The 13,640-nt window shown below is 46.9% G+C and overlaps 1 long non-coding RNA gene across 4 annotated transcripts in view; it reads right to left on the bottom strand.

The window, feature by feature from the left end:
* Positions 1-13,640, bottom strand: part of LOC105485275 (uncharacterized) — a 50,929-nt gene that overhangs the window by 22,870 nt on the left and 14,419 nt on the right. For all 4 annotated transcript variants that reach the window (XR_989441.2, XR_011614569.1, XR_989444.2 and 1 more), the window contains exons 2-3: positions 8,413-8,641; positions 8,051-8,190 (exon numbers count right to left, since the gene is read on the bottom strand). This is a non-coding gene — a long non-coding RNA (uncharacterized lncRNA). The remainder of the gene's footprint in view (positions 1-8,050; positions 8,191-8,412; positions 8,642-13,640) is intronic.

Genomic DNA, 13,640 nt, shown 5'->3' with positions numbered 1-13,640 from the left:
GCCGTCATCTCCCCTTTCTGGGATTCACTAGGAATCACTTTGCCTTATTGGAGGCACCAGGCACAGCTTAGCTGGCCCTGTGTGAATGGAAGCCACAGGGACGGGAGGTTTTCAAATGTAGGAAAAAGTGACCCTGCTTCTGGGACCCCTTTCTCTGTCCCCACGCCAGGCACACTCCCGGTCTCAGCCTTCCCCACGTCGGCCTCCTTGGCTATTTGTCTCCTGAGGCTCCGTGCACGCACTGGGTCTCAGGCAGACATTCTGTGGCTCTGGTGACAGACACAAACACAGCCACTGATGCTCAAAACTTTGCAAATATTCTCAGCCCATAAGGGTGGCCCCGGGACCCGAGCAGGCCCGTCGGCCTGTTTTATTTGACTTGTCTACTACTCAGAAAAGACAAGATTTCACATAAAAATCCAGCTTCCCATCCATTCTCAAAAAGTCTGAAGAGCAACCGTGCAGAGCCCGCTCACCAGGGAACGCCTGTAGCCCCATCTCTGATTCCTTCTGTGGGCCGTAGGTCTGGCAGTCAGCGCAGCCCCTGCCTAGCCTGGCCTGAGCCTTCCCCTCTGTCCCTCTCACCCCTGGGTCACCCACAAGGACATCAGTGTGTGAGCCCCGGATGAGAACACCTGGGGCAGGTGCCACCGGCTGACCTTGGGTGTGACTGTCCCCTGCTGGGAATTCTTTTTCTGTGTGTCTCTTTTCAAGTCCTGGTTTCCCAGTGAGCTTCAAGGAGGAAGAGACATGACTTTCATCGTTCTGACCGTAAGGTGAAGTCCTTGACCAGCAGCCTCACACCCACCTGGGAGCTTGTTAGGGATACAGAGTCTCAGGCCTGCCCGGGGCCTGCTGAGTGTGACGCTGTGATTTCACAGGACGCCCATGTGCTGCTGCGCTCATTACCCTGTCCTCGAAGCCACCTCCAGCAGGACTTGGAGCAGGTGCACAGTCAGCACTGGCCGACGGCTAGCGAGAGGGTGGTGCTGGAGAGTGAAAACCCGGACCCAATCCTGAAACACACCAAGAAACCAACAGAAACCGCACATGGGCCAATCAATCAGCAGGGGGAAGCCACCGCTCCAGAATTCTAAGACCTCCAGGGAGTAACATGAAGAAAATTGTGGCCAAATTATGCAACCCCATTTTTCAGGCAGCCTCTGTGCCAGAGAGTTGAATGATCCTGTGAGTTTTATGGATGAGATTTCAAGAGGACTCTGAGAACTTGGCTTCCTTCTCAGGTGAGCGGGCTCCGCATTATTACTCTCCAGATTTTTTGAGAATGGATGGGAGGTTGGAGTTTTATGTGAAATCTTGTCTTTTTTGAGTAGCAGGTAAGCCAAACCAAACAAGCCAATGGGCCTGCTCAGATCCCAGGGCCACCTTTACGAGCCAGAGCTCAGCAGTGTTTAATGATGATCTGATGATCTTCCACCAGCCCACAGCTCTGCTGGGAGGTGTGCTCCAGTGCAAAGAGGAATAGAAGGTGACTCCATTTCCCACATTTCCTACATCCCACTCCAGTGCAAAGAGGAATAGAAGGTGACTTTTGTCCTCAAGGAGCTTAGAGTCTAGTGAGGGTGTTTGCAAATTTCTGTTTGTGGTAGGAAAATAACAAAGAAAAGGTCGTGAACCTATCCCTGAGGTCCTTACAAGCCTGCCAGATTTCTAGTGATGTGGGTTCCCAGGCTGTAGCCCCGAAGACTCGAGCCCAGTAGCACAGTGGTGAGACAGGCATCCCCCTTGGTACAAGCACCTGTGGACTCCCACAGATGTGGTCAGCACCCTTCTCTGAGGCCCCCCGCAGGTGTCTGTCTCCTCACACATATGCAAGGATGTGTGCGTTTTTTTTAATGAACAGAGAATACGGTACTCACTTCTGGCTCCAGAACAAGGGAGGCTTCATCAAAGAGGTGGCCCTGGAGCCACCCTGCCTGATGGCAGGACTGGCCTTGCCTTCTCACAGACACTTGCTCTGGTTGTCTTTCTAACTTCACCAAATTCAAGACTACATGGGAAAAGCTGCTTCTGCTCAGGCCCCACGTGAGAACAAACCAGAGGCAGATTTGGGTTCATTCAGATAAGCGAAGTCTTTGTGCTTTCCCTTTGTCCCGAACTCCTGACTGCAGCCTCAGGAATCCATAGCCTCTCCCATGAACCGACTCAACTCTCCTCCCTTCCTCTGCATACCTCAAGGAGCCATGCGCACTGGGGTGGGAGGAGGAGGAAGCCTGTGGCTGCCAAGGCCCCTCTGTCTCGAGTGCCTCTTGGGTGTCTCTCATGCCTGTCACCATCCACTCAGCCTGTCTTCGCAGAACTCCTGAGAGCAGGGCCTGACCTCCCGCCACCTCCCAGGCAGGCTCCCCAGCGCCCTGGGCCCTGGCTCCGGCCCACCAGATGTGCTGAAGCAGCCAGCACAGCAGTGAGCCACTGCTCTGGTTACCCCACGATGGTCCCCTGTGCAGATGAGGGAGCAGCAGTTCCACTGAGCAAGCCAGCGCCAGCTCCTGTCCCACCACAAACACGCAGATTCTCAGGAACAACCTAGTTTTCTCATCTGTAAATGAGGAGTTGAGAAAAAAAACCTCTTCCAGCACTTAAATTCTATGATCAGAAACTGTCACTACCTTAAACCATCTCCCAAGTACTGTTCATCATGAGTAGCACCTTTGTGTTCCATTTGCTGGTAGCTCTCTTTGCAGATCTTGTCAGATGTTGTGCACAGCTGTGCATGGCTGTAGGTGGTCGTGCATGTCTAAAGGGTTGTGAATGTCTGTATTTGGCTGTGCATGGCTTCCAGAGATTGTGACTGTGCACAGTTGTGCACTTCTGTGCATGGCTGTAGGTGGTCGTGCATGTCTAAATGGTTGTGAATGTCTGCATTTGGCTGTGCATGGCTTCTGGTGATTGTGACTGTGCACGGTTGTGCATGTTTGTGAATGGCTGTACACAGCTGTGTGTGGCTGGGAGTGGTTGCACATGATTGTGCATGGTTGTGTATTTCTGTGAATGACTGTGAATATGCATGGTTGTGGGAATGATTGTACATAGTTGTGCATGGTTCCACATGGCTGTGCATACCTGTGCATGACTGAGAATGTTGTAAATGTGCATAGTTGCACAGGACTGTGCCTGGTGGTGCATGGCTTTGCATGGTTTTGCATGACTGTGAATGGTTGTGAATATGCATGGTTGTGCATGGTTGTGCATGGCTGTGCACAGCTGGCAGTGGTTGTACATGATTGTGCATGGTTGTGCATGACCATGAGTGGCTGTGAATGTGCATGGTTGTGCATGGCTGTGCATGGCTGTGCACAGCTGGGAGTGGTTGTACATGATTGTACATGGTTGTGCATGACCGTGAATGGCTGTGAATGTGCATGGTTGTGCATGTCTGCACATGGCTGTACATGGCTAGGGGTGGTTGTACATGATTGTGCATGGTTGTGCATGACCGTGAATGGCTGTGAATGTGCATGGTCGTGCATGGCTATGCACAGCTGGGAGTGGTTGTACATGATTGTGCATGGTTGTGCATGACTGTGAATGTGCATGGCTGTGCATGGCTGTGGATGGCTAGGGGTGATTGTACATAATTGTGCGTGACTGTGCATGATCGTAAATGGTGGAGAAAATGCATGGTTGCACATGGCTGTGCATGGCTGTGCATGGCTGAATGATTGTGAATGCACAGTTGCACAAGTCTGCACATGGATGGGAATGGTTATATCTGTGAATGGTTGTGCATGGTTGGTTATGTGCAGCTTTGAATAACTGTGTATGGCTGAGTGACTCTACATGGTTGTGCATGGTTGTGTGTGGCTGTGAATTGTCTTAACGGTTCTCCTCATGTGAGCAGGGTTTATGAGCTTCTACGAACACTGTATTTCCTCACATCCTCCAAAATATATGCCACATCTTCATCTCAAACCTTATACTCTCTGTCTCTCTCTCTTCCTTTTCTCACTCACTCTTCCTCTCTGTCTCTCATTCTCTCTGCCTCTTCTTTCTGCCTCTCCATAAAAGACAGAAAGCATGTGTACCTTGGTCTGTAACTTAACGAAAGCTCAGTCTCAGAGGCTGTAGGTGTCTGCCAGGTTGCAGAGATGTTGTGGGATCCAGTTCAATTGAAACAAAACAAGAACTTTTGCTAAAAGCTCTGCTAGAGATTCTTTCTATATTAGATACACGTTGCCAACAACTCAGAAGAAATAAACACGTTTGGTTATAACTAACACGCACTGAGCACTCCGGGGAGCAGGTGCCATGCTAAGCCCTTGACTCAGGTTCTCTCATCTCATCCCGAGAACGCGGTCAGGTGGGTACTGTTGTGATTCTATAGATGGGTTTGCATAGCCAGTGAGAAGTCCGGCAGGAATCTGAGAAAAACACCCCTGGCAGCAGAGCTGCCGCATGAAACACTGTGTCATGGCCGTCTCAGATCACACCCTCACATCCACGCTGCCGCATGAGACACCGTGTCATGGCCGTCTCAGATCACACCCTCACGTCCACGCTGCCGCATGAAACACTGTGTCATGGCCGTCTCAGATCACACCCTCACGTCCACGCTGCCGCATGAGACACCGTGTCATGGCCGTCTCAGATCACACCCTCACGTCCACGCTGCCGCATGAAACACTGTGTCATGGCCGTCCTAGATTACACCTTCACGTCCACAAAGTATTTGAATTTCTCAAGGTTCAAAGTATCTTTCAAATATGTTTTAATAGTGCAAAAACATATCCAGTGAATGTTGAGAAATATTTTGGGAATGGGAGCGGTGTTTGTGAAGCTCCTGCCAAGCTGGCTGCGACGTAGGGCCTCTGAGTCTTGCTCAAAAAGGGAGTCTGAGGACACTCCCAGTGCAGGGGTCAGGCCTTTCCAGCACCTGGGGGTGAGGATCAGGGGCGTCAGGACCCCAGGCTCCAGGGAAGACCTCACCACGGCAAACTTCCATTCAGAACAATCCTGTAGGTGAAAAGCCTGTTTCTATCTACCAAGGCCAACTCTGTCTTCTTCTGTAAACACAACAGTATTTGTTGTATGGTTTTAGTACACACTGAATTCTCCACTAATGCAACTACTTTGAAAATCGAGAGAAGTCAGTACTTTATGTTGTCGGAATGTTATCCAGTGTTGTTTATCATATTGAGGAAAATCATGCCACGGACAGGAAAATCCTGTCATTACTGGCGTATCTGATGCAAAGATAGATAGAATTGTTGGTGTATTGGTCTGCATTTGTAACCACTGCATTCACGAAAATCCTATTAGGATGCGTAAATCCAAATATCTTTAGATAACTTTTTATTTCAAAATACTGAAGGTAAAGTCTTCACAACAGGCAGCCGAACGTTGCTTCACTTCTCTGAAACCCGACAGGCTCATGTGAAGGAGGGGCACGTGTTTGTTTACTTCATTATGTTTGTTCACACTGTCATGCCCAGGTGTTTACATATCGAAATATAGGCCACTGTAAATTAACGTCCTTTGATTACGGTTTAATTAATTTCCTATCTATACTATCATTTCTCAGGGCTGTGGATTACTCATACTAGCTGTGACTTTCATTCCAAGGGAAGTGACAACGTGTTTGTCATGAAAGCAGGTGGCATTGGTTTTCGATGGAGTTGGAAACCACAGCTCTGGGGGACACTGCCCTGCTTTTCCCCACACTCGGATGACAGCAAACAGCTATGTGTTCAATGAGGCAGCTCTCTGTGCGCACAGTGGAAAACACACGTGTGTTCTGGGATAAATAAATAAATAATCCCTTTGATAAAGCAGGAAGGCTCTCTACAGCTTTCTCACTCCGCCACTGAAAAGCTGCTAGCTTAATAAAGCCATCAAAGTTTTCGCATTCTGACCCCACAAAGGCAGTGAATAACTAGAACTCTGACTTTTAATCTAAGCTGCAGCATTTGAAGAACAAGGAGCTCTTGAAGGCCTCGATGCCCAGCACCCCCGGCCGCACTCGTCCTTGGGGCTGCACGCCTGCCAGACGTTCATGATCACAGCACAAGGACGACTTGCTTTTTGAAAAGAGGCCTCAATCTTGTCGCTTAACCCCCAAAACATTCATTATTTTCAGCCAAAGGATAACAAAAGTTATTTCAGAAATTTTTTTCAGCCTCATCTCTGGAGCACACTTCACCTCCTAACTTCCACTGACTTGGTCTCTCCCAGACACTCAGGAGGAGCCAGAGGACCTGGCCCAGCGATCGGAGCCTCACGGGAAAACAAGGCAGACTATCGGCTGAGTCTCAGAAGAAAAACATCTTGAAACGCTTTCAGATGTCAGATCGGTGGGCAGCGAGATTAAGAATGAGGGGACAGGAAAGAATGGCAAGGGTGGCGAGGAAACAAGGCCTTCAGTGACACATGGATGGGGCGGTGAGGTTAGAAAACATCAGCAGCTGCTAGAAATCTCCCTGGAGGTGATGATTTCCAGGTCCACTGGAAGGCTGCACCAGGGTGCATTGTGAGCTGGGAGCGACCAAGGATCCGGGACCCTGGGACCTCCCTGGACGTGCACCCAGAAAACACCCAGCCCAGACACCCAGGGAAGGCGGGATTCAGCAAAGGAGCCCCTCAGCCCCGTCCAGGTGGGGTCCTGGAAAGTTGGGCCCCAAGGCCTGGAAGTCAGGGAATTGCATGGGGGGAGATGGTGGGGAATGGAGACTGGGCCCCAGAGTCTGCCAGGCCTGCAGCCTCAGAGGAGCCTTGGGGAAGCAGCTCTCGCTCACTGAGCTGTCAAAAAGGCATCCGGTGATGTGACCATGACCACTGAGCCGCTGGACCCACCACTGGCTCCCTGTGGCCACCCCAGGCTCCACCTGCCGACAGGGCCCCCACCCATGGCTACCTAGGGACCATCCTTTTGCATCCCCTTTAGGGACTCTCCATGCTCAGCGGCCTCCTTCCCTTGGGCCAGCACGAAATTGTGGAGGGGCAGGGGGTGCTGAGGGCCCGCACCCCTGTCTCACCCCTGTCTCCCCGAGGGGGTTGCAGGCTCCTCACTAGCTGGGAGGGTTCAGATCCATCAGACGGACCTGGCACGGGGTGAAGCTGTGAGGGCAGAAGCCAGAGTCCAAGGGTACAGGGTGACCCAACGATCCGAACACCAGCTGTGAGCGTGGCCCACTGGGGGCTCTGCCTGCTGGAGACGGCCACTCACCCCTTTGGCCTCCATCTCAGTCCCTTTAGGCTGCTGTCACAAAATACTATAAAATGGCTTAGAACAAAATACTATAACACAAAATACTATAAAATACTATAAAATGGCTTGGAACAAAAATGTGTTTCTCACAGTTTTGGAAGCTGCAAGTCCGGCATCAAGGCGCCGGCAGATCTGGCGTCTGGTTTGTGGACGGGGCCTTCTCACTGGTTCCTCACATGCTGGACGAGTCAGGGAGCTCTCTGGGCCTCTTTGGTCAGGGCACAAATCACATTCGTGGGCACCTACCTTCCTGACCATCTGAACTGATCGCCTCCCAAAGGACCCACCTCCGAACACCATCACTGTGGGGCTGAGCATTTCAATTTATGAGTTTCCTGGGGGGCATGAACTAAGAGCATGGCAGCCCCCACCACGCCTGCTGCGGGCCCCTGGGGGTCTCCTCCTGTCCGCAGCTTGCTCTGTGCCCCTTGCCCTCCGGAGCCCCTCCTGCCTCCTCTCCCTTTCTCTACTCTGCACACGCAGGCAGAGAGAAGAGCTGGCAGTGTGGAGGTGAGGCGGGCACCCACGCAGGGGCACAGGAGCCCACCCCAAGCTGGGCACAGCGATGCTGTGGTCCTGCAGAGCGGGCAGCCCTGGGAGTGCTTACGAGGCCCTGGCGCACAGGGCACCTGAGAGCCTCCCCTAATGTGAAGTCATTCCGTGAAGCTCACAGAGCAAGGAAATACATCTGAAAACAAAACCAAACTTGGATGAGACGTCACCTCCAAGGTGAAACGAAATTGGAAAACTTTCCAATGAAAGTACCTTGAAGAGACTTTAGGTTTGTATTAATTTAGATATTGCATGATTATGCTGGTATCTCACCCCCTGCGCAGTGGGGCCCCCTCCTGCTCCAGCGACAGCCCTTCTCCATCACCGTCTCATCTCCACACCAGGCAACCGATGACCAGGGGCAGAGCGTCCCTGCTGTGGGGGCCAGATCAGGGTTCACCTCCACTCCTAAACTGAGGAAAGGATACCTTTTTTAAGGTCAAAATTAATTTTTAAATTGCATCAAATTATCTCAAATGAAAACGTGTAGGGACATGCACATGGCCCCCTGGCTGTTTCTCAGCACGTGTTAGAGAAGGAGGGCGTCTTTAGCCCAGCCACTGTGGTGCCTGTTTCCCACAGTCTCCAGAACAGTGCTTCCATGTGCTGCGTGGACAGAGACCAGAGTGTGTTACCTGCTCACATCCCAAACGCCAGGCTCCTTATGCTGAAACGATGACTCTGGCCTGTGTCCTGCTAAGCGCTTGGCACGACTTCGCTCTCGGAATAAAATTAGTCTTTGATTCTTCATCCCAATGGAAATTGCATGGCTCCAGCCTCTCCACTCTCTTAATGGTTTCTTCACTACAAAGGCTCAATTGAATGACCCTGTCAGCCATCTCCAAGGTTTGGAATTAAATGTACCTAAGTGTAAATCAATAGAAAGGGAATCAAAAACTAAAAGGTTGGATTATTTTTGCAGATCTCTTTGTGCAAAACAAGTTTGCATTGAACCCAGGACCACCTGCGACCCCAGAGCAGCTCCGCCTTCTGGCTTCAGGAGGAGCTTTGATGAGCAAAGATTAATCACAAGATCTATTAAAATGGAATTATGATTTTGACCCACTCACCTCCAAGAGCTGCTGGATAGCAAAATTAGAAAATTCGAAACTATAAGTGTTCCATTTTAAACTGCAAGAGATGCTGCCCTGGCAAGCATCTCCTCGGCTCCTCCTCACTCCAGACTCAGGTGACTCCAGTCCTTCATGCATACATGGATTGTGAATGCATTGCATTCTCAAACAGTGGGACATGCAACAAAGATCCACAGGCACATTTAGAACTCAGTGGAAAGCAGCTCTCAAGGCCACCAGCACTTCCTCCCTCCCTCTAAGTACAGTAGCTCCAAAAACTCTGGAGGTTCCTCTGGCCTGACACCTCTGGCAGGGACCAACCCATCACTTTGCCAGTCTGTGCTGGTGCTAAACCTCAGACCTGCCAGCCCACTACCTTGTCTACAAAACCAGTTTTTAATTTCCTCTTAGACACCAATGCCTGGTAAATGATTAGCACACATTTCTTCCAAGAGTGTTTCATGTTTCAATAGTAGCCCCCATAACACAACATGTTAAGCAAAGGAAGAACTTTCTGACAGTAAAAATGCAGCCACCTGAGCCAATCAGAAGGCTTCTTTGTGCCTCAGGTTGTAAGGAGCTGCACCTGGATGGACATCTCTGGTTGGTTCTATGGACCACTGCCAAATTTCCAGTGGTCAGCAGGAGCCCACACAAGATGGCAGAACTAATATTCTATTCCAAACATTCACAAACCAAAGTGCCAAAGCTGTAGGCTTGTATTCATTCTGCATTGCTGTAGGAAATGCGAGTTTTGCCTTCAGCTTCAGTAAAGCTGAAGCCTGGTGAAGAGGCGCTGGATGCTTAATTTCAGAGTTGAAGGAAACAGTAGCTCAGAAATTGTTTCAAGGCTACAGGTGGGCTGTTCAGAGAGTCAGCAGGTGAGAAAAAGCTTTCACTCATTCATCACAAAATTTAACGGTAGTCAGAGTGAACCTTTTTTGCTAAGTTGACCTTACCTGTAAAACATGTGAATGATAGATATCTTTGAATGTTAAAAACAACAACAACAACAAAAACAAACAAACAAACTGACACGTTCTACCTTTTATCTGGAACCTCGGAGTTCTGGAATGCACCTGTCTAAATGAAGGCTAGAAAAGAGCTTGGGAGATGTGAGGGAGTGAAAGAAAGTAAATGGAGAATTTGGGGTCGAAAAGAAAAAAGTATATGCGTGTGTGTGTTGTAGGTGCATTGTGGTTGTGTGTATGTAAGTGTGTGTATGTGTATATGTATGTGGTGTGTGTATATTTTCTGTGTGTGGTGTATGTGTATGTGGTATGTGTATGCATGTTGTATGTGTGTGGTGAGTGTGTATGCATGTGTATGTGTATGTGTGATGTGTGTGTGTGTGTAGGATGTGCATGTGTGCGTGTTGTGTATAGTGAGTGTACATGCATGTGTATGTGTATGTGTGATTATATATGTGTGTGTATGTGTGTATTGTGTGTGGTAAGTGTGTGTATATGTGTTTATGTGTGTGGAATGTGCATGTTGTGGGGGAGCATATATGTATGTGTATGTGTTTTGTGTGTGTAGAATGTGCATGTGTGTTGTGGGGAGTGTACATGCATGCATATCTATGACGTGTGTATGTGTGGGTATGTGTGTACTTGTGTGTAGAATGTGCATGTGGGTGTTGTGAGTGTACATACATGTGTATGTGTTTTTATGTGTACAATGTGCATGTGTGTTGGGGTGTACATACATGTGTATGTGTGATGTGTGACGTGTGTGTGTAGTGTGTATGTAGGGGAGGATGTTTATGTGTTGTGTGTGGTGTGCACATGCATGTGTATGTGTGATCTGTGTATGTGTGTAGGATGTGCATGTGTGTTGGGGGAGTGTATATGCATGTGTATGTGTGATGTGTGACATGTGTGTGTGTAGTGTATTTGTAGGGGAGGATGTTTATGTGTTGTGTGTGGTATGTATATGCATTTGTATGTGTATGCATGATGTGTATATGCATGTGTGTTGTGTGTGTGTGTGTATCGTCTGTATATGCATATAACAAATAACGAAATGACTGGATCTCTATGTTTTGAAACAGAACCCCTTATGTTTGGAAAATGATGTTCTTCCTGTGGACATCGGGATTTCTGTGGCCCAGGGTACAGTGATGGGTCTGCCACAACCTGATATTTCTCCAAGAATAACTTCAGGTTAAAAAACACATTCATAGTAAGGTGAAGGTCTCAGCAAATGTGAAATAACATCTCACTGCCAGTTCCCACATCCCAGGCAAAAATTCCTTTAAGTTAATTATACATTATCTGAACTAGTGTGTACATGTTCAGTCTCTTCATATCTGTACACATCTTCTAGCACTTTTGTTCTGATTTCTAAAGAACCTTGACTAATTCACTTTAGCAAGAAGCTAATCCCGCACTGTAGGGCTAAGTATAAAACAAGTGACATTCTCAAATGGGTGACAGAAACGTGCAGGCGGGGATCATTAAGTACTCATTAGCCACGTGCCGTCACGTTAACCACGGGGTGTCGCACCAATTTTCTCTTCTTTGTCATGAGCCAGCACTATCCCCCTTTCATGGAGTACCACCACGGCGAATGGTGCCCACACCTCCCGCCTTCCACTCTGCTTGTCACACAGTGGCCCCTGAGCTGCATTTCCATGGCCACAGTCTTAGGAGTCCACTCAGAAAAGACTGTTACCTGGGCCTGTTGGTAACAGTGGTGTGTAATTGAAATGGTCAAGTATCAGAAAAAATATATTTTTTCAGACTATTCAATGTATACAAGTGTTAGAGCCATGTGTGGAAATAGTTATTTTATTTCAACTCATGATTTTAGAATCTTAAAGATGGCCGTATAACCCAGACATTTAGGATTCCCAGGTTTGTTTTTATTTTCATTTTTTAATAATTTCCATTTTATTTTAGATTTGGGGGCACACGTGCAAGATTGTCACATGGGTATACTGTGTGATGCTCACAGACTGAGGATAGTATCCAAGTTACTTTTTCAGCCCTTGCCCCACTTTCTCCCTCCCACTTCTAGTCCTCCTCAGTGTCTGTTGTTGCCATCCTTATGTCTATGAGTACCCAAAGTTTAGCTCCCACTCATAAGTGAGAACATACGATAGGTGGTTTTCTGTTCCTGCATTAATTTGCTTAGGGTGATGACTTGTGGCTGCATCCATGTTGCTGCAAAGACGTGATTTTGGTTTTTTTTTTATGGCTGCATAGTATTCCTTTATGTAAATGTACCACATTTTCTTTATCCAATCCACCACTGATGGGCACCTAGGTTGATTTCATGTCTTTGCTACGGTGAATAATGCTGTGATGAACACACGCATACATGTGTCTTTTTTATAGAATGATTGTTTTCCTTTGGATATATACCCAGTAATGGGATTGCTGGGTCAAATGGTAGTTCTGTTTTAAGTTAAGAAATCTCCAAACTGCCTTCCACAGTGGCTGAACAATTTACATTTCCACCAACAGTGCATGAGCATTCCCTTTTCTCTGCATCCTCACCAACATGTGTTGTTTTTTGTTTGTTTCTTTGTTTGTCTTTGTTGTTGTTCATTTTTACTTGAATAATGACCATTCTCAGGTCCACCTACATTAAAAATGGCCCTAAAATAAATCAGTTGAAGAAATTACATCCCAAAGATTCTTGATTTTTTCCTAGGTGAATTTTGAAGTCTTCATCAGTATATCCATTAGAAGGAGATGACAGAAGCCAAAATAAAAGAATTATGAGCTGACAGGACAACGGGATTAAAATAAGCATCAGTTTCATTAAACAGGACTAACTTGAAAATAAATCTTTTGAAGACAAATTTTTATCCAGCTCTCTAAATAAAGTGACCTTGATGGACAGTAGAAGAAATCACACCATGGAACTCCTTGAATAAAAACTTACTGACTCTAAAAATAATAATAATAATAATAATAATAATAATAATAATAATAATAATGGCCATTCTGACTGGTGTGCAATGGCATCTCATTGTGGTTTTGAATTGCATTTCTCTGATGATCAGTGATGTTGAGCATTTTTTCACGTTTGTGGGCCACTTGCATGTCTTCTTTTGAGAAATGTCTATTCATGTCTTTGGCTACTTTTTTCGTGGAGTTATTTGATTTTTGCTTGTTTAATTCATTAAGTTTCTTATAGATTCTGGATATTAGACCTCTGTTGGATGCATAGTTTGCAAATTTTTCTCCTATTCTGTAGGCTGTCTGTTTACTCTGTTGATAATTTCTTTTGCTATGAAGAAGCTCTTCAGTTTAATTAGGTCTCACTTCTCATTTTTTGTTTTTGTTGCAATTGCTTTTGAGGACTTAGTCATAAATTATTTCCTAAGGACAATGTCCAGAATGGCATTTCCTAGGTTTTCATCTAAGATTCTTATGGTTTATGGTCTTATATTTAAGTCTTTAATCTATCTTACATTGACTTTTGTATATAGTGAACGGTAGGGGTCCAGTTGCACTCTTCTGCATATAGATAGCCAGCTATCCTAGGAGCATTTATTGAATGGGGTGCCCTTTCCCTGTTGCTTATTTTTGTCAACTTTGTTGAAGATCGGGTGGCTGTAGGTGTGTAGCTTTATTTCTGGATTATCTGTTCATTCTTTTGGTCCATATGTCTGTTTTTGTACCAGTACCATGCTGTTTTGGTTACCATAGCTTTGTAGCATAGTTTGAAGTCAGGTAATGTGATGTTTCCAGCTTTGTTTTTTTTTTTGTTTTTTTTTTTGTTTTTTTTTTTGTTTTTTTTGTTTTTTTTTGTTTTTTTGCTTAGGATTGCTTTGA

The sequence above is a fragment of the Macaca nemestrina genome, chromosome 16 (genome assembly GCF_043159975.1).
Source record: "Macaca nemestrina isolate mMacNem1 chromosome 16, mMacNem.hap1, whole genome shotgun sequence".
In the NCBI taxonomy this organism is placed as follows: Eukaryota; Metazoa; Chordata; class Mammalia; order Primates; family Cercopithecidae; genus Macaca; species Macaca nemestrina.
Note: the sequence above shows the minus strand (reverse complement) of the source record. Positions and strands in the feature narration are given on the sequence as shown.